The following is a 17065-nucleotide window of genomic DNA, read 5'->3' as shown; positions in this document are numbered from 1 at the left end:
GGTTAAATCCCAAACAACAAAATGGGGCGGACGCGATTTCTCAATCTTTACACGTGCAACTGTGTGTAATATGTACATCGTAACAAAAGTTTTCTATATGATGCAAGTGCTTTGCATGGCAAGGATGTCTGTGCAAAAGTTACACAGCCTGTTTGCTGTGTTTATCTGGGGGTCGAACTGGGAGCGTACTAGTCGTCTGAACTTATTTCAGTTGGCTAGACCATGCCGGAGGACGGCCAGCACCAATCAACCCCTCCAACTTGATCGAGAGAAAGCGCGAGATAAAACAAAACATAAACGACAACAAAAAGCTAACCAAAAATATTTCCGACACCGGGAATCGAACCCGGGCCTCCTGGGTGAGAGCCAGGTATCCTAGCCACTAGACCATGCCGGAGGACGGCCAGCACCAATCAACCTTTTTTTTTCCTTATTACCGGTTTTGCAACGACAATACACTTACAACACATGAAAAGTCAAGACGGGGTTACAATACAATTTGTCAACACATTGAGCGAAAAGCCATCAGTCGTCTTCTGACTGACGTTGTCACTTAAAATTTCTTTAGTGTGACTAAGGTTTCTACCCTGGCTACCCAGGGAGAAAGACATTCTTTTGTTTTTTCCACTTCTACTAACCGAGCAATGCTCTCTCTAAAGTACAGCCTTGCTGGTCTTGCATCCGGTTCACAGTAGAAGCCAGTCATTCTTGAGCGCCATATACTGTGCAGGCCTGTCAGCATGATTAGATCGAAAGGTACACCTTCTTCGTTGTCTATCGCAAGGTACCTAATTCCATGCGTGTCTAGTGGGAATTCTTTTTTGATTGTCCTCTGCAACACATCCCAGAAGAACACCGCTTCCCAACAGTGAAGGAAAACGTGGTCGATCGTTTCCGGCTTTTTGCAAATAATGCAGTGAGACCCCCATGGCATATAAAACCCACGCTCCTCTAAGAAGGTTCTTACAGGGAGAGTTCCGGTATGCAGTTTGAAAAAGAGTTTTTGCACTTGGTGCTACTTGCATTCTTTTACCTCGTTTGAGTACGTTCTGACCCAGGCCTGCACTGTATATCACCCTGTACAACGGGATTGGCAACACTATATCACATAAGTCTTTATACAGTTTCCTCTTTTTAACAGAATATAAATAATCATTAGAAAAACGCACACTCAAAAATCGCACACTCGCTACTACTTCCCGAAAATAACCTTGTGCCGTCCCCGTCAGGACTTGCGTGCTAATAACATATTCAGGTAGCAGTCGCCCTAATCTGGCCTGGCACACCGTTTGCAGAAATGGGTCGCTGACCTCGCGAAAAAAGAAAAATCTAGTAACTAATTGTTTGACAAAAAGGTGTGCCAGTCCAAGTCCCCCACACTTCACACTCCTGAACAAATTTGTGCGACTGCACCTTTCCCACGTCGATCCCCACACAAAGGTCGCAAAAACCCTATGAAGTTTCTGCACATTTACCCTAGAACACTGCATCACTTGTATCACATACCATAGCTTAGCCACAAAAAACATGTTACACACGGTTGCCCTCGCAAACATAGAGAGATAATTCGCCCTCCAAGCATTCGCCTTTTCGCGTAAGAGTTCTGCTTGTTGCTGCCAGTAGTCATTATTTTTGTAGAACTCAAGTGGCACACCAAGGTACTTCACAGGCGTTTTCTGCCATACAACATTGGCAAAAATGCCCGGGGTGAACGGCCACACGCCGTGCCAAAATCCCAGACACTTTCCCCAGTTTACTCGGCTTCCTGTAACGTCGCTGAAAAATTCAACACTTCGAATGGTTTCTTCAATGCCTTCGTAGTCAATACAACATACCGCCACATCATCGGCATATGCGAGCAGTTTTACCTCTGAAAATTGTAAACGAAAACCACGGATAGAATTATTTTCAATTATTGACAAACATAATGTTTCAATATATATACAAAACAAAAGTGGACTGATGGGACAGCCTTGACGCACGGAACGCTGCACTTTAATGGGGGCCCCCAATTCTTTGTTAATAATTAGTCTGGTAGAGCAGTTCCGATACGCGAGAGCTACACCATCCGTGATGACGGATCCGACATTAATGTGTTCCAACACTGCAATCAAAATAGCATGCGCTACGCAATCAAATGCCTTCTCCAGATCCAATTGAAGTATGGCCACACACGCTTCAAGGGAGTCACAACATTCAAGAACTGAGCGCATCTTGTGAACATTCGTCGCAATAGTGCGACCCTTAATTCCACACGTTTGGTGCGGGCCGACTATGTCTTTAACAACCGACTGAAGTCTAGCTGCTAAGACTTTCATTAGTATCTTATAGTCTACATTTGTGAGTGCTATTGGTCTGTATGATGTTACACTTTTCAACTTATCTACATCCTCTGTCTTCGTAATCAACACCGTGTGTGATTGACCGAAAGATGGCGGTAACGCCTTACCATCGTACGCTTCGTTAAAAATTGCTACAAGTACTGCTGACAATTCCTTTTTAAACCGCTTGTACCACAGAGCGCAAAGCCCATTAGGGCCCGGTGACTTGCCAGGATTCAAACTGTCAATTGCGCGTTCCACTTCAAAAACAGTTATCGGCGTTTCTAATGCAACTTTTTCTTCAGTCAGTTGAGGCATTCTTTTCAAGAAGTTCGTCTTAAACCGTTCTAGGTCCACCTGCCTAAATGCGAACAGATTTTCGTAGTGTTCAAAAAATGCACGTGCGATACTATCATTATCTGTAACTTCGTTACCACCCACCTCGATCACGTCAATATGATTCCGTCGAGCGTGCGATTTTTCCAGTCCGAGCGCCCTTTTTGTGGGCGCCTCCCCTATCGCAAAGCATTCGGCTCGAGCACGAACTATCGCTCCGCGATAGCGTTCCTCATCATGCAGTTCAAGTTTCTGTTTAATATTCCGTATGTCGCTTTTGTATGCTCCCGGTTCTTGGCACTCCAGTTCTGTCAGCTTTTCCAAGATTATTCGCAGTTCCTTCTCTTTCTTTTTTGTTTCATGCATTATTGCGACGGAACGATCGATGGCTTTCATTTTAATGCACTGTTTAAACACTTCCCATCGATCTTTTAATTCACCCTCGCCGCTCATTAGAATTTTTTTGATGCAGTCCGATACATATTCTCCGAAACTTTCGTCAGTAGTTAAGTTTGAATTCATTTTCCACAGCTCCCAAGAGAAGCTGCCGCCTTTTTTCTTCCTTCCTAAGTCACATTTAACCAGACAATGATCAGTGAAGGAAATAGGATATACACTGTAACTATTACACATTGGTATTGCTTGAAGCGACAAGTAAATACGATCTAAGCGCGCATGGCTGTTTCCTTGAAAGTGCGTGAAACGCACATCTCGCGTCCCTATCATACATGCCGCCACATCCGCTAATTCGCATTCAGTAATTATCTCGTTCAAAACATCTCTACTTTTATCGCTCCTTAAACCTCTATTAGACCGATCTCGGGCATTGAGAACACAATTAAAATCACCTAACAGCACCATCTGCTTTTCAGAAGATATATACTCTTTTAACATGAAAAAAAACAAAGCCCGTTCCTCCAACGCATTTGGTGCATAAATACATACCACCCGCCATTCAATTCCACGCAAAGCAATATCACAGAAAACTAATCTACCAGTTGGACATGAATAAAAACCTTGCACCGTTATACCGGGTAATTTTCTAACAAACAGCACGCAGCCCGCCGACGTCCCCAAGGCGTGGCTCACTACCGCGTAGTAGCGTGGCGTAAAGCGCTGAACCATACTGCGGGTCTTTTCATCACCATCTACTTTTGTCTCTTGCACGGCTAACACGTGAAGGTCATAGTCCACCAGCAGCCTACACACTTGGCTCTGCTTTCGCTTGGCGGCCAGACCTCGAACGTTTAGCGTGGCCAATCTAAGCGACGGGTTGGGAGCCATGATTACAGGTCTAGTGAAAAGTTTTGGCCCGGAGCATGGTGTTTACCTTTAGCGCCTAGCACACAGCTAGACGCCCCCGGAGCCGCCCGGTGGACCGGTACCACTGGAGAGCGGTGGCGGCTTCTTCTCGGACTTCTTCTCTGCGTTAGCGGTGTTCGGTCGTGGCATGTAGCTGCTGCGCCTGCCCGTTGGCGTCTTCGAAGGCGGCCCGTCTTCCCCACTTCCTTGGTTCGCTGCGCTGCTGTCTGCAGCCTTCTCAAGAGGCCGTTTGACCGAGGCTCCGACATTGCTGCTCATAGGGTCGTTCTGCGCCGACTGGTCCTCAGCTGTCTTCATTTGCTCGCTAGCTTCCGTTAGGCTGCTCTTGCTTTCTTCCTTGGTCTCTTCTGCTGGCTTTTTTGCCACACCTTCCGTAGAGTTTTCCTTGTCCGGTGGTGTCCCCGCGCCCGCATCAGGTGCAAGCACACCGCCTACAGCACATGGGGTTCCCTGGTCTCCTGCCCCTTTCGCTGCGTCTTAGGCCTCGGCCGCGTCCATTACCAACCTTGCTGTGTCATTGCCTTCGGCTGGCCCAGTCATGGAGGCGTATGTACGTACGCACTGGTCCTCGGCGTGTCCAAACCGACGGCATTGCGAGCACCGGGGAACCTTGCAGTCTCGTCGTACATGACCAGTGCCTTGACAGCGCAAGCACTGCATTGGCCTGCCAGGAACGACGACTAGGGCCAGCTCACCGGCGACCCTAATTTGGTGCGGGAGATCTTCCACCTTCACGCCGCTGTTGAGCTTGAGCAAGACGGACCGGGTAGTCGTCCCCTTGTCGTTGATACCCTGAACGCGCCATCGCTCTCGGGTGACTTGTACGGCTTTACCGAAAGCCGCCAATGCCGTTCTTACATCTTCATCGGCCACACCATGTATTAACCAATGAAGACGCAGCCGCACCTGCTGATCCTGAGGGTCGACCACGATGCAGCGCCGCCCCTTTACCTTCAGCTCCTTGACTTCCAGCATCCTTTTCGTGGCGTCCGCGGTGTTCATAGTCACAGCCCAGACGTGGTTAATCTGGTAGGCCCCGAGGGCAAGCACTTCCGGCAGCAATCCTGTTGGGCCAAGAGCGTCCCGGAAATCTTCTACTTTATAGGGTCTAGCTCGCACGTCGCCGTGCAAAAACACGGTGTTTAGCACGACGCGCCCCTTTGGCAGTGGAGGCAAAATAATCTGATAGCCTGCGTCGTCATCGCTGTTCCACCTGTTTCCGCGGCCAACAAAGGCCGCTGTCGCCGCTCCACTGGAGCTCATGATTCGCCGTCCGTCACGCTCGGTGGCCGGAAGTAGAATGCCAGCACCAATCAACCCCTGCAACTTGATCGAAAGAAAGCGCGAGATAAAACAAAACATAGACGACGACAAAAAGCTAACCGAAAATATTTCCGACACCGGGAATCGAACCCGGGCCTCCTGGGTGAGAGCCAGGTATCCTAGCCACTAGACCATGCCGGATTTTTTTTTCTTTATTGCCTGTTTACATCATACAGAAACAACAGAAGGATCTCAAAAACTTTTGAAATTGATCAACTCATCAAACAGTGTAACCCAATCAGGTGTTTCTGGCTGGGCTCGGTACAGCTCTCGCATATACGCTACATGTTCAATAAAATTTTCCTTTACAGGCCGAGCGTTAGTGTCGGCATGGCTTACCGACATTCGGGTTTTCCATATACTTTGGAGGCTGAGTATCATTATCATGTCGCAGGGAATGTCGCCGTGATTCTCAACTGGTAAGTATCGGATTCCATGTGGTGTAATAGGTAAGTCCTTTTTGATGGTTCGCTGAAGGATGTCCCAGTGAAGTATGGGATCCCAGCATTCAATAAATACATGTTCTATTGTCTCTGGATTTTTGCACAGTATGCAGTTGACTGTCCACGGCACAACCATTCCTTTATCTTGTAGCCACGTTTTTACAGGTAGAGTGTTTGTATGGAGCTTGAAGAAAAAGGATTTTACATGCGGTCGTATCGGCATTCCTTTAACCCGTTTTAAGACGTCTTGTCCACAGCCTCCAGTGTATATGCTTCTGTACACTGGCAGAGGTAACATAACATCCAGCAAATCCTTGTAGAGCTTTCTCTTTTTTACTGTACTCAAGTATTCTATGGAAAACCTTACTTTGCGCATGCGAAGGGCTACAACAACCTCACGCCAATAACCTTTTATACGGTGCATCGCAGTCTTATTTGTAGAGACGATGAATTCAGGTAGTGCATTGTGTAAACAAACTTGCATAACTGTACGCAGAAATGAGTCACACTGATCTCTTAAAAATATAAAACGCGACACAATCTGTCTGATAAACAGGTGCGACAGACCAAGACCACCTTTTCTGACGGACAAAAACAGGTTAGTTCGACTCGTTCGTTCCCAACTTCCTCCCCAAATAAACACTGCAAAGACTATTAATTTTTTGTAAGTTAGTACGCGACATAAACAATACTTGCATAACATACCATAACTTGGCAACTAAGAATAGATTGCAAGTAGTTGCACGGGCAAACATTGACAAATTTCGACCTTGCCATCCCTGCGTCTTCTCTTTCAAGCGTTCTGTTTCCTCGTTCCAATACAGTTCGGTGTCTTCATAACATTGTAATGGGACACCTAAGTACGTTGTTGGCATTGCTGTCCATTGGATGCCAGCAAATAATTCAGGCTTCTCGCTCCACTCTCCATGCCAGAAACCTACGGTCTTCTCCCAATTGATCTTGCAGCCAGATTCCTTGCAAAACTCGCCAGTCAACCTAACCACCTCTTTGATACTTTCGGCATCTTTGCAAAAGACAGCAATGTCATCAGCGTATGCGAGGACCTTGACTTCCGCCGTTTCAAGCATAAAACCGCGTACACTTTGACTATTAATTAAACTCAAGCAGAAAGGTTCCAAGTAAATATCAAAAAGTAATGAGGAAATTGCACATCTCTGCCTCACACTGGAGAGAAGCTGGATTGGTTCACTTAACTTCTTGTTTATAATGATGCGTGTGCTGCACTCTGAGTAGGCCATTTTTACTCCTTCTAATATCAGTCCGCCGACATTAACACATTCTAATATTAAAAATAGTACTTCATGTGACACATTGTCAAACGCTTTCTCCAAATCTAGTTGCAACACTGCAACCCGACATGAGAGAGCATCACAGCACTCAAGAACACAGCGAGCTACATGTGTATTGGTGGAAATTGTCCTGCCCTTGATTCCACATGTTTGATGCGGTCCCACTAGTCGCGTTACAACAGTTTGAAGTCTCTTTGCTAACACTTTCGTGAATATTTTGTAATCACAGTTCGTGAGGCTTATTGGTCGATAAGACTTTACTGACATCAGTTTAACCGGATCCTCGCACTTAGGGATTAGCACTGTATGAGCCGTTCGGAACGATGGCGGCATTCGCTGTGTTGCATACATTTCCTTGAAGACATTATGAAATAATTGGCTGAGCTGACATTTGAAAGCCTTGTAAAAGGGCGCACTTAAACCATCAGGCCCGGGAGCCTTTCCTGCACCAAGTCCATCTATAGCATCTTCAATTTCTCGCAATGTGATTGGAAATTCCAGGCTTGCTTTAATGTCATCTTCTAGACGTGGCATAAGATGAAGAAAATCTCGCTCAAACCCTTCTATTATTTTTTTCTTGCTCCCAAGCAGTTCACGATAATAATCTACGAATGCTCGCTCTATCATTGTGGGTTCGGAAGTTTCCTCGTTTTGATATATTATTGCTTGTATTTCATTTTTTGTCGCATATCTCTTCTCGTCACTTAGCGCCCGTTTAGTAGGCGTTTCCCCATTCCACAATCGTTCCGCTCGCGCTCGTACCATGGCTCCCTTGTATCGTTCTTGGTCGATAAGCTCGAGCTTACTTTTTGTTTCCTTTATCTGCTTCATGCAAGATCCAGCGTTCTGACATTCTGTAGACATGAGCAATTCTAGTTCGCTTGTTATTTCTTTTTCTTCTTGTTTTTCCTTGCGGCGCAGCGCAGTAGCTTTTTCTATCGCTTTTCTCTTAACATCAGTTTTGAGAGTTTCCCTTGTTTCAATACAGTGATTAGTTTGCGCTGTCATAGAGGAATTAATCATTTCACTTATATCTCTGATAAAGCTTTCATCATCTAGCAGTTTCGTATTAAACTTCCAAAGATCCCAATTAAATTTCGTTTCTTTTCGTTATTGCCCTAAATCAAACGTCACTAGACTATGATCAGAAAAGGATACATGTTTAATCTCGTAACTTTGACACAATGGCACGAGCTGCATTGCAATATAAGCTCGGTCTAATCACGCATGACTTTCACCTTGATAGTGCGTATAAACGGAAGCTTTGCCTGTCGATAACAGAATACCAACATCTTCTAATTCATAATCATTCACAAGTATGTTTAAAAGCTGTGCGCTCGTATCCCTTCGTTTCATTTGATTAGCTCGGTCTTGTGCTCTGCACACACAGTTGAAATCCCCCATCAATATAAGGTATCGCTCGCACTTCAGGTATTCTTCTAGCTGTTGAAAAAAATTCTACGTGCACATTCATCATTTGGAGCATACACGCACAAAATGCGCCACTTAAAGCCAGAAAAGGAACAATCAAGTATGACAAATCGGCCAGTTCCACATATAATAACTTGTTCCTCTACAATACCAGCACTGTTACGAATAAAGAGTGCGCATCCTCCAGAAGTGCGCATCCTCCAATCGCATGACACACGCAGACGTTATACATTGCTCTAAATGGTTGCACCATGCGGTCCGTCTGTTCCTGGCCTTCCACCTTTGTCTCTTCCACGGCGACAATATCTAAATCATTTTCTTGAAAAAGCCGGCTTAATTGGTACTGGCGTCTCCTGCTCGCCAAACCGCGAACGTTTAAAGTGCCTAGACGAAGGGGCTTCTTAAGGTTAAGTGTCATGGTTAATCTGAAACAGGTGGACCGCATGGAGTTTACCTCGATCTTTTATGTTGCCACTCGGTCGATTCTTTCCGGCGACGGGCAACGTCGCGTCCAGCCAGCAGTTCTCGGGTCGATGCCGCTGTGGCTCTTGCTAGGAGACTTGATGCCATGGTAGGTGCTCGGTGTTCGTAAGTGGTGGTATCGCTGCTCTATGCGTTGACCCTCGTTGTTACGAGGGCTTATTTCCCTCAGTTTTCCGGTCAGGAGGGAGGCTGGGTTTCGGTTTGAAGCTGGGTCGTCTGCCCAATTGAAGGCCGGTCTTCACGACTGTCTTGGTGGGCGGTTCTTCTCCGCTACTTGCACTGGGCTTGCCCATTTCGCTGCCTGCATCGTCGCGCGGTCTCTTGGTAGAAGCACCTGGCTCAAGTTCCATTGGCTGTGCGTCCGCTTCTGCTTCCGCACCCAACGCTGCTTCTACGGGTTTGGCTATGTCCGCCTCTTGTGTTTCCCCCGTCACAGGGGGTTTGTCTGGGGTGTGGTGTTATCAGCAAAAACACCTTTCCACGCGTCGGTAGGGGCAACTTTTTGATTTGCGCTCTTTGTGTCGGCCTGCTTTCGCCCACCAGCGGCTTCTTCGGCGTCTGCTTCATCCATCATGAGCTCTGCATCCGCGTCCTTCGTTGCTTTTCCGGTGATGCTCGCATATGTGGTCACGCAGTCTAGGTCCGTGTGGCCGAAGCGCCTACACTGGGAACAGCGAGGCACACGGCAGTCACGTCGAATGTGGCCAGTGGTGTTGCAACGCAGGCATAATGGTGCTCGGTTGGGCACAACAACTAGGGCGAGTTCGCTTCCTACACGCAACTGGTGGGGTAGGTCGTCGATAGTGACTCCGGCTCCAAGTTTCATGGCCACTAGGCGGGTTGTCGATGCTCTTTCCGTGATACCACGTACGCGCCATTTTTCCTTCGTTACTTCCGTAACCTTTCCATACGGAGCCAAGGCCGCACGTACTTCATCGTCGCTGACCCCGTAAAGAAGCCAGTGCAGTTTCGTTCGTAAGCCTTGGTCGTTGGTGTTAACTACCAGGCACCGGCGACTCTTCACTCGGAATTCCCCTTTTGACAACATTTTCTTCGTTGCTTCAGCGCTCTTGAATGTCACGGCCCAAACATGATTCATCCTGTACGCCCCCAAAGCGATAACGTCCGGAAGTGCTCCAAGATATTCCAAGGCATCGCGAAAATCTTCCACTCGGTATGGGCGCGCTCGTAAATCCGCATGAAGAAAAATCGTATCCGTAACAACCTGACCTGTTGGCAGTTGAGGCAATACAACTTGGTAGTCCTGGTCGACTGAAGCAAAAGACCTGTTTCCGCGGCTTGAAAGGGCCGCTGAATCCGCTCCTTGGGAGCCCATGTTACCCACGTCCGCACACAACGGTGGCCGGAAGTGGAATCGTAGACCATGCCGGAGGACGGCCAGCACCAATCAAACCCTGCAACTTGATCGAAAGAAAGCGCGAGACAAAACAAAATATAGACAACGACAAAAAGCTAACCAAAAATATTTCCGACACCGGGAATCGAACCCGGGCCTCCTGGGTGAGAGCCAGGTATCCTAGCCACTAGACCATGCCGGAGGACGGCCAGCACCAATCAACCCCTGCAACTTGATCGAAAGAAAGCGCGAGACAAAACAAAATATAGACAACGACAAAAAGCTAACCAAAAATATTTCCGACACCGGGAATCGAACCCGGGCCTCCTGGGTGAGAGCCAGGTATCCTAGCCACTAGACCATGCCGGAGGACGGCCAGCACCAATCAACCCCTGCAACTTGATCGAAAGAAAGCGCGAGACAAAACAAAATATAGACGACGACAAAAAGCTAACCAAAAATATTTCCGACACCGGGAATCGAACCCGGGCCTCCTGGGTGAGAGCCAGGTATCCTAGCCACTAGACCATGCCGGAGGACGGCCAGCACCAATCAACCCCTGCAACTTGATCGAAAGAAAGCGCGAGATAAAACAAAACATAGACGACGACAAAAAGCTAACCAAAAATATTTCCGACACTGGGAATCGAACCCGGGCCTCCTGGGTGAGAGCCAGGTATCCAAGCCACTAGACCATGCCGGAGGACGGCCAGCACCAATCAACCCCTGTAACTTTTTTTTTATTTATTTCTTGCCGGTTTTCGACATTGTACAGAGCACATAATACAGAACAATTTTACAATGCACAATTAACAAATACAAAACATTTTGAAAGAACATACATGCCATCAGTCCTATAAGGACTGGCGTTGTCTAATTAAAATTCTTTCAGTGCTGTCAGAGGTTCTATCCTCGACAGCCATTCGGGTACACAGTCTTGTATTTTCTTTATTTCAATGAAACGAGACATGCTTTCGCGGAAATACGTACGCGCAGGCCTAGCGTCCGGGTCGCAGTAGTACCCAGACATCCTTGCACGCCATAAACTATGAAGGCCCTTGAGCATTATTAGGTCGAAGGGAACACCGTCGTCATTCGTTACCGCTAAGTACCTGATGCCATGCGGATTTACCGGTAACTCCTTCTTCATTGTTCTTTGTAGGACATCCCAGAAGAACACTCCGGCCCAGCAATGCAAAAAGACATGATCTATTGTTTCTGGTTGCTTGCAAATCAAGCAGTGCGAGCCCCAGGGTACAAGAAAGCCACGTTCTTCCATGAATGTCTTCACTGAGAGTGTTCCTGTGTGTAATTTAAAAAAGAATGTCTTTACCCCAGTAGGCACCTCCATATTTTTCACTCGCTTAAGGACATCCAGTCCTGATCTTCCACTGTATAGCGCTCTGTACAATGGCACTGGAAATACAATATCGCAAATATCTTTATACAATGTTTTCCTTTTAACGTTACATAAATACTCAAAAGAAAAACGCACAGAAAGAAAGCGCACACTATCTGCAACTTCTTTAAGATAGCCACGAAGCGTTCCGGGCATACTATCTGTACTAACAATAAGTGCCGGCAAAGCACCTCTCAACCTGAGTTGGCATACAGTGCGCTGAAACGGATCACGCACATCCCGAAAAAACAAAAACCTGTTCACAAGCTGGCGTACAAAAAGATGCGCCAAGCCCAGCCCCCCTTTCTTCACGTGCCGGAACAGATTGGTTCGGCTACTCCTTTCCCAGGTAAAAACCGCGAACACTCTGTGCAACCTTTGCACGTTTACCCTTGAACAGTACAACGTTTGCATGACGTACCACAACTTCGTAATAAAAAACATGTTACACACAGTTGCTTTTGCGAAAATCGACAGGTTGATGCCTTTACACCTGTCTGCTTTTTCTCTTGTTTCTTTTGCTTGGTTCGTCCAGTATTCGTCGCTATTTTTGTACCTGCCCATGGGGACCCCTTTGCAAAATTGCAAAATGGTCCGGGGCCGAAGACCACTCTCCGTGCCACAAACCGAGGGACTTTCCCCAGTTCACTCTACTGCCCGTCACATCACAAAAATTTTTCACTACCCTTATTGTTTCCGTCACACTTTCTTTGCTTGTACAACACACCGCGATGTCATCTGCATATGCCAAGAGCTTGATTTGTGTGGCTGCCAAGCTATACCCGCGTATTTGCTCATTCTCAGTTATTGCCAAACACATAGTTTCTATGTAAATGTCAAACAAAAGAGGACTGAGAGGGCAGCCCTGACGCACAGAACGCATGACGTTAATGGGGGCCCCCAATGATTTATTCACAATTAAGCGTGTTGTGCAGTTCTGGTAAGCCAACGCCACTCCCTCAGTGATGATGGAACCAACATTAACGTAATCCAAAATGGCAAACAAAATATCATGAGAGACACAATCAAACGCTTTCTCGAGGTCCAGCTGGAGCACCGCGACTCCACCCGAGGCGGCGTCACAGCACTCCAGCACGCATCGCATCGTGTGAATATTCGAAAAAATGGACCTTCCTTTGATACCACACGTTTGGTGATCTGCCACTATGTCATTTATGACGCTTTGAAGTCTGGCAGCCAAAACTTTCATAAAAACCTTATAATCAACATTGGTTAAAGATATTGGCCTGTAAGATGCTACTAGCCTAAGTTTCTCCACTTGGTCACTCTTAGGGATGAGTATGGTATGAGCTTTTCCAAAAGAAGGCGGCAAAGTTTTGTTATCATACGCATCATTAAACAGCTCTGTTAGTAACGGCGACAGTTCTTTCTTAAAAGCTTTATATAAACACGCGCCCAGACCGTCCGGTCCAGGTGATTTGCCTTGGTTCAAATCATCAATCGCTTTTTCAACTTCATGTTCTGTTATTTTCCATTCCAATCGTTGTTTTGTATCGTCACTCACTCGCGGCATCCGAGATAGAAAGGCCCTTCTGAACTCGTCTATATTCACTTCTTGAAACGCAAAGAGTGACTGATAATACTCTAGAAACGCTCGGCCTATGCTCTTACTATCGTCGGCAACTGTGCCGTTCCATAAAATTCTGTCGACATGATTCCGTCGAGCTTGCGCTTTTTCGAGTCCCAGCGCCCGTATAGTGGGCGTCTCTCCAGCTACTAATGCATTTGCTATTGCTCGCACAATCGCACCTTGATACCGTTCCTTGTCAAGCTGCTCGATTTTTTCTTTAATGGCTCCTACATCTTGCTTATACGTCCCAGGCTCTTCGCACTCCAGCGCTATCAGCTGCTTCAGTGTCTTTCGTAAGCCCCTTTCTTTCATTTCCTTCTCAAATCGTAAGCAGCTCGATCTTTCTAAAGCTTTCATTTTTACGTTTTGTTTGAAGTATTCCCATTTCTCTGCTATTGTTTCACTGTTTTCTTCACTTACTTTCCAGACGGCCTCACGTACTGCCTCTACAAATGGCTCGTCTTTTAGTAGTAAGGCATTCATTTTCCATAGTTCCCAATTAAAATCTTGTTTCTTCCTCTCCGTGCCTATATGACATTTCACAATGCAGTGATCTGAAAACGATACTGGTGCCACCGAATAACTATGGCACTTTGGAATTATGTCTTGCGATACGTATATGCGGTCTAACCGCGCATGACTACTACCTTGGAATCGTGTGTACATGACTTCTGGCTCCCCCTCCAGGCACTCACAGACATCGTCCAGTTCATTATCACTAATTAGCTTAGTCAACACACTACTGCTTTTATCGCGAATACCAGCATTATTGACTCTATCCCGAGCCCTCAAAACACAATTGAAATCCCCCAACAAAACCATGCACTTATCAGTGCTAATATACTGAAAAAGGTTCGCAAAAAATGAAGCGCGTTCTTCCACAGCATTCGGTGCATATATGCACATGACTCTGAATTCCAATTCACGAAAAACAAAATCACAAAAAACGATCGTTCCGGTTTGACATAAAAATACATTTTTAACAACAAGGCCAGGCAACTTCTTAACAAACAGGACCCAACCGGCGGACGTCCCTACCGCATGGCTCACGAACGCATAATATCTAGTCATGAAACGCCGCACCATGCTCCCGGTCTCCTCCTCTCCGTTAACCTTTGTCTCATGGACAGCTAGAACGTCTAGGTCTTGGTCAGCGGCCAACCGTAGGACTTGGCTTTGCCTACGCTTGGCCGCCAACCCTCTCACGTTTAGTGTGGCGATAGTGAGCGACGGATTAGGAGCCATTATGAACTAAAGTATGAGATAGACCCGGAGCATGGTGCTTACCTTTCACGAACAGCCATCGGCTAGCCGCCTCCGGGACCACCCGTCTTCCCGGCGTTATTCTTTTGCTGTGCTTTGTCACCAGGCTTTCTCTCGGGCGGAACATTTGGCTTCGGCTTGAAGACCGACCGCCTCCCAAGAGGCGTCTTCGCTGGTGGCCCGTCACTTGTGCTGGATGCCGCGCTGTCCTTGTCTCCGCCCTTGTCACGGGGGCGTTTGGAGGTGGCACCGAGACTAGCCGCCCGGTCCCCGTCGTTTGCATCCTCGCCCTGTTGCATCGCTGACTCATTCTCCTCGCGTTCGCCTTCATTAGCAGCTGCCTTCACAGGGTCTTCGTCCCTCTCGACACGTGCAGGCCCAGTCACCTGCTCAGCACCCTCGACTACCTTGGCTTGAGCGACCTCCGGTACCGTCGTGGCATTTGTCGTCAATGAAGGCACTTGCACACCGGCTCCCTTAGCAGCTTCTTCTGTCTCGACTGCGTCCATGACGTGCTCTGCAGCAACATCACTCGCTGCTGGTCCTGTCACGGCCGCGTAAGATTTAACGCAGTCAGCGTCGACGTGGCCGAACCGTCTGCATCTCGAACAGCGGGGGACTTTGCAATCACGGCGTACGTGTCCTGTCCCTTGGCAGCGCAGGCACTGCATGGGCCGCCCAGGTACGACCACCATTGCCAGCTCTCCGCCGACGCGGACCTGGTGAGGCAGGTCTTCCACTTTAATGCCGCTTCTCAGCTTCAGTAGCACGGTCCGGGTGGTCGAGGTCTTGTCTCCCATGCCTTGGACGCGCCAACGCTCCCTGCTCACCTCTTCTACCTTGCCGAAGGTTGTGAATGCCGCCCGGGCGTCCTCGTCGGAAACGCCGTACAGCAGCCAGTGAAGCCGGAGTTTCACCTGCTGGTCCTGCGGGTCGACGATGACACATCGACGCCCTTTCACCTGAAGCTCTTTCAGGGCCAGCAGGCGTTTTGTTGCAGCTGCGTCAGTGAGGGTGACGGCCCAGACGTGATTGACCTGGTAGGCCCCGAGGCACACAACTTCCGGCAGGAGGCTTGTGGGCGTAAGCGCATCCCGAAAATCCTCGACCTTGTACGGCCTCGCTCTTACATCACCCTGTAAAAAGACGGTGTTGAGAACAATTCGTCCTTTTGGCAGTTGGGGCAAAATAAACTGGTAGTCCCTTTCATCGTCGTTGCTGAACCTGTTTCCGCGGCCCAAAGTGACCGCTGTCACCGCCCCGCTTGAGGCCATGATTCAACGATCCGATCAGCTCGGCTGCCGGAAGCAGAATGATCAACCCCTGCAACTTGATCGAAAGAAAGCGCGAGACAAAACAAAATATAGACAACGACAAAAAGCTAACCAAAAATATTTCCGACACCGGGAATCGAACCCGGGCCTCCTGGGTGAGAGCCAGGTATCCTAGCCACTAGACCATGCCGGAGGACGGCCAGCACCAATCAACCCCTGCAACTTGATCGAAAGAAAGCGCGAGACAAAACAAAATATAGACAACGACAAAAAGCTAACCAAAAATATTTCCGACACCGGGAATCAAACCCGGGCCTCCTGGGTGAGAGCTAGGTATCCTAGCCACTAGACCATGCCGGAGAACGGCCAGCACCAATCAACCCCCTGCAACTTGATCGAAAGAAAGCGCGAGATAAAACAAAACATAGACGACGACAAAAAGCTAACCAAAAATATTTCCGACACCGGGAATCGAACCCGGGCCTCCTGGGTGAGAGCCAGGTATCCTAGCCACTAGACCATGCCGGAGGACGGCCAGCACCAATCAACCCCCTGCAACTTGATCGAAAGAAAGCGCGAGATAAAACAAAATATAGACAACGACAAAAAGCTAACCAAAAATATTTCCGACACCGGGAATCGAACCCGGGCCTCCTGGGTGAGAGCCAGGTATCCTAGCCACTAGACCATGCCGGAGGACGGCCAGCACCAATCAACCCCTGCAACTTGATCGAAAGAAAGCGCGAGATAAAACAAAATATAGACAACGACAAAAAGCTAACCAAAAATATTTCCGACACCGGGAATCGAACCCGTGCCTCCTGGGTGAGAGCCAGGTATCCTAGCCACTAGACCATGCAGGAGGACGGCCAGCACCAATTTTTTTTTTTTCTTTATTGCCGACTTCGACGTACTCAAGGTTTACAAAGATAAAACGTGTGGACCACACTTTGGCCAACACGGTACTAAAATCTTTTTAACAACGCTAATTCATCAAATAAGGAGATCCATTGTGGTGGATCAGACAGCGCTTTGAACGCATCTCTTACACACACAACACTCTCAATGAAGTTTTCCCGAGCCGGTCGAACAACAATGTCTCCGTTTTGAAATTGCAATCTAGTTTTCCACATAGCGTGGATGCTCAGGATCATAATAAGGTCATACGGGACATCCTCGGCGTTATCAATCGGTAAGAAGCGTATTCCATA

The 17065-nt window shown here is 47.8% G+C and overlaps 11 non-coding genes across 11 annotated transcripts; all 11 read right to left on the bottom strand.

The window, feature by feature from the left end:
- Window positions 1-325: 325 nt before the first annotated feature.
- Window positions 326-397, bottom strand: TRNAE-CUC (transfer RNA glutamic acid (anticodon CUC)). The gene has a single exon. It is a non-coding gene; the product is annotated as a tRNA-Glu (tRNA).
- Window positions 398-5372: 4975 nt separating this feature from the next.
- Window positions 5373-5444, bottom strand: TRNAE-CUC (transfer RNA glutamic acid (anticodon CUC)). The gene has a single exon. It is a non-coding gene; the product is annotated as a tRNA-Glu (tRNA).
- Window positions 5445-10457: 5013 nt separating this feature from the next.
- Window positions 10458-10529, bottom strand: TRNAE-CUC (transfer RNA glutamic acid (anticodon CUC)). Its single transcript has one exon. It is a non-coding gene; the product is annotated as a tRNA-Glu (tRNA).
- Window positions 10530-10624: 95 nt separating this feature from the next.
- TRNAE-CUC (transfer RNA glutamic acid (anticodon CUC)) lies at window positions 10625-10696 on the bottom strand. Its single transcript has one exon. It is a non-coding gene; the product is annotated as a tRNA-Glu (tRNA).
- Window positions 10697-10791: 95 nt separating this feature from the next.
- TRNAE-CUC (transfer RNA glutamic acid (anticodon CUC)) lies at window positions 10792-10863 on the bottom strand. Its single transcript has one exon. It is a non-coding gene; the product is annotated as a tRNA-Glu (tRNA).
- A 95-nt stretch (window positions 10864-10958) lies between these two features.
- On the bottom strand, window positions 10959-11030 carry TRNAE-CUC (transfer RNA glutamic acid (anticodon CUC)). Its single transcript has one exon. It is a non-coding gene; the product is annotated as a tRNA-Glu (tRNA).
- Window positions 11031-15975: 4945 nt separating this feature from the next.
- Window positions 15976-16047, bottom strand: TRNAE-CUC (transfer RNA glutamic acid (anticodon CUC)). The gene has a single exon. It is a non-coding gene; the product is annotated as a tRNA-Glu (tRNA).
- Window positions 16048-16142: 95 nt separating this feature from the next.
- On the bottom strand, window positions 16143-16214 carry TRNAE-CUC (transfer RNA glutamic acid (anticodon CUC)). Its single transcript has one exon. It is a non-coding gene; the product is annotated as a tRNA-Glu (tRNA).
- Window positions 16215-16310: 96 nt separating this feature from the next.
- On the bottom strand, window positions 16311-16382 carry TRNAE-CUC (transfer RNA glutamic acid (anticodon CUC)). The gene has a single exon. It is a non-coding gene; the product is annotated as a tRNA-Glu (tRNA).
- A 96-nt stretch (window positions 16383-16478) lies between these two features.
- TRNAE-CUC (transfer RNA glutamic acid (anticodon CUC)) lies at window positions 16479-16550 on the bottom strand. Its single transcript has one exon. It is a non-coding gene; the product is annotated as a tRNA-Glu (tRNA).
- A 95-nt stretch (window positions 16551-16645) lies between these two features.
- On the bottom strand, window positions 16646-16717 carry TRNAE-CUC (transfer RNA glutamic acid (anticodon CUC)). Its single transcript has one exon. It is a non-coding gene; the product is annotated as a tRNA-Glu (tRNA).
- Between the last annotated feature and the right edge of the window lie 348 nt (window positions 16718-17065).

This window comes from Dermacentor andersoni, chromosome 3, assembly GCF_023375885.2.
Source record: "Dermacentor andersoni chromosome 3, qqDerAnde1_hic_scaffold, whole genome shotgun sequence".
Classification (NCBI taxonomy): domain Eukaryota; kingdom Metazoa; phylum Arthropoda; class Arachnida; order Ixodida; family Ixodidae; genus Dermacentor; species Dermacentor andersoni.
The sequence above is the reverse complement of the archived record's forward strand: the minus strand, read 5'-3'. Positions and strand labels throughout refer to the sequence as shown.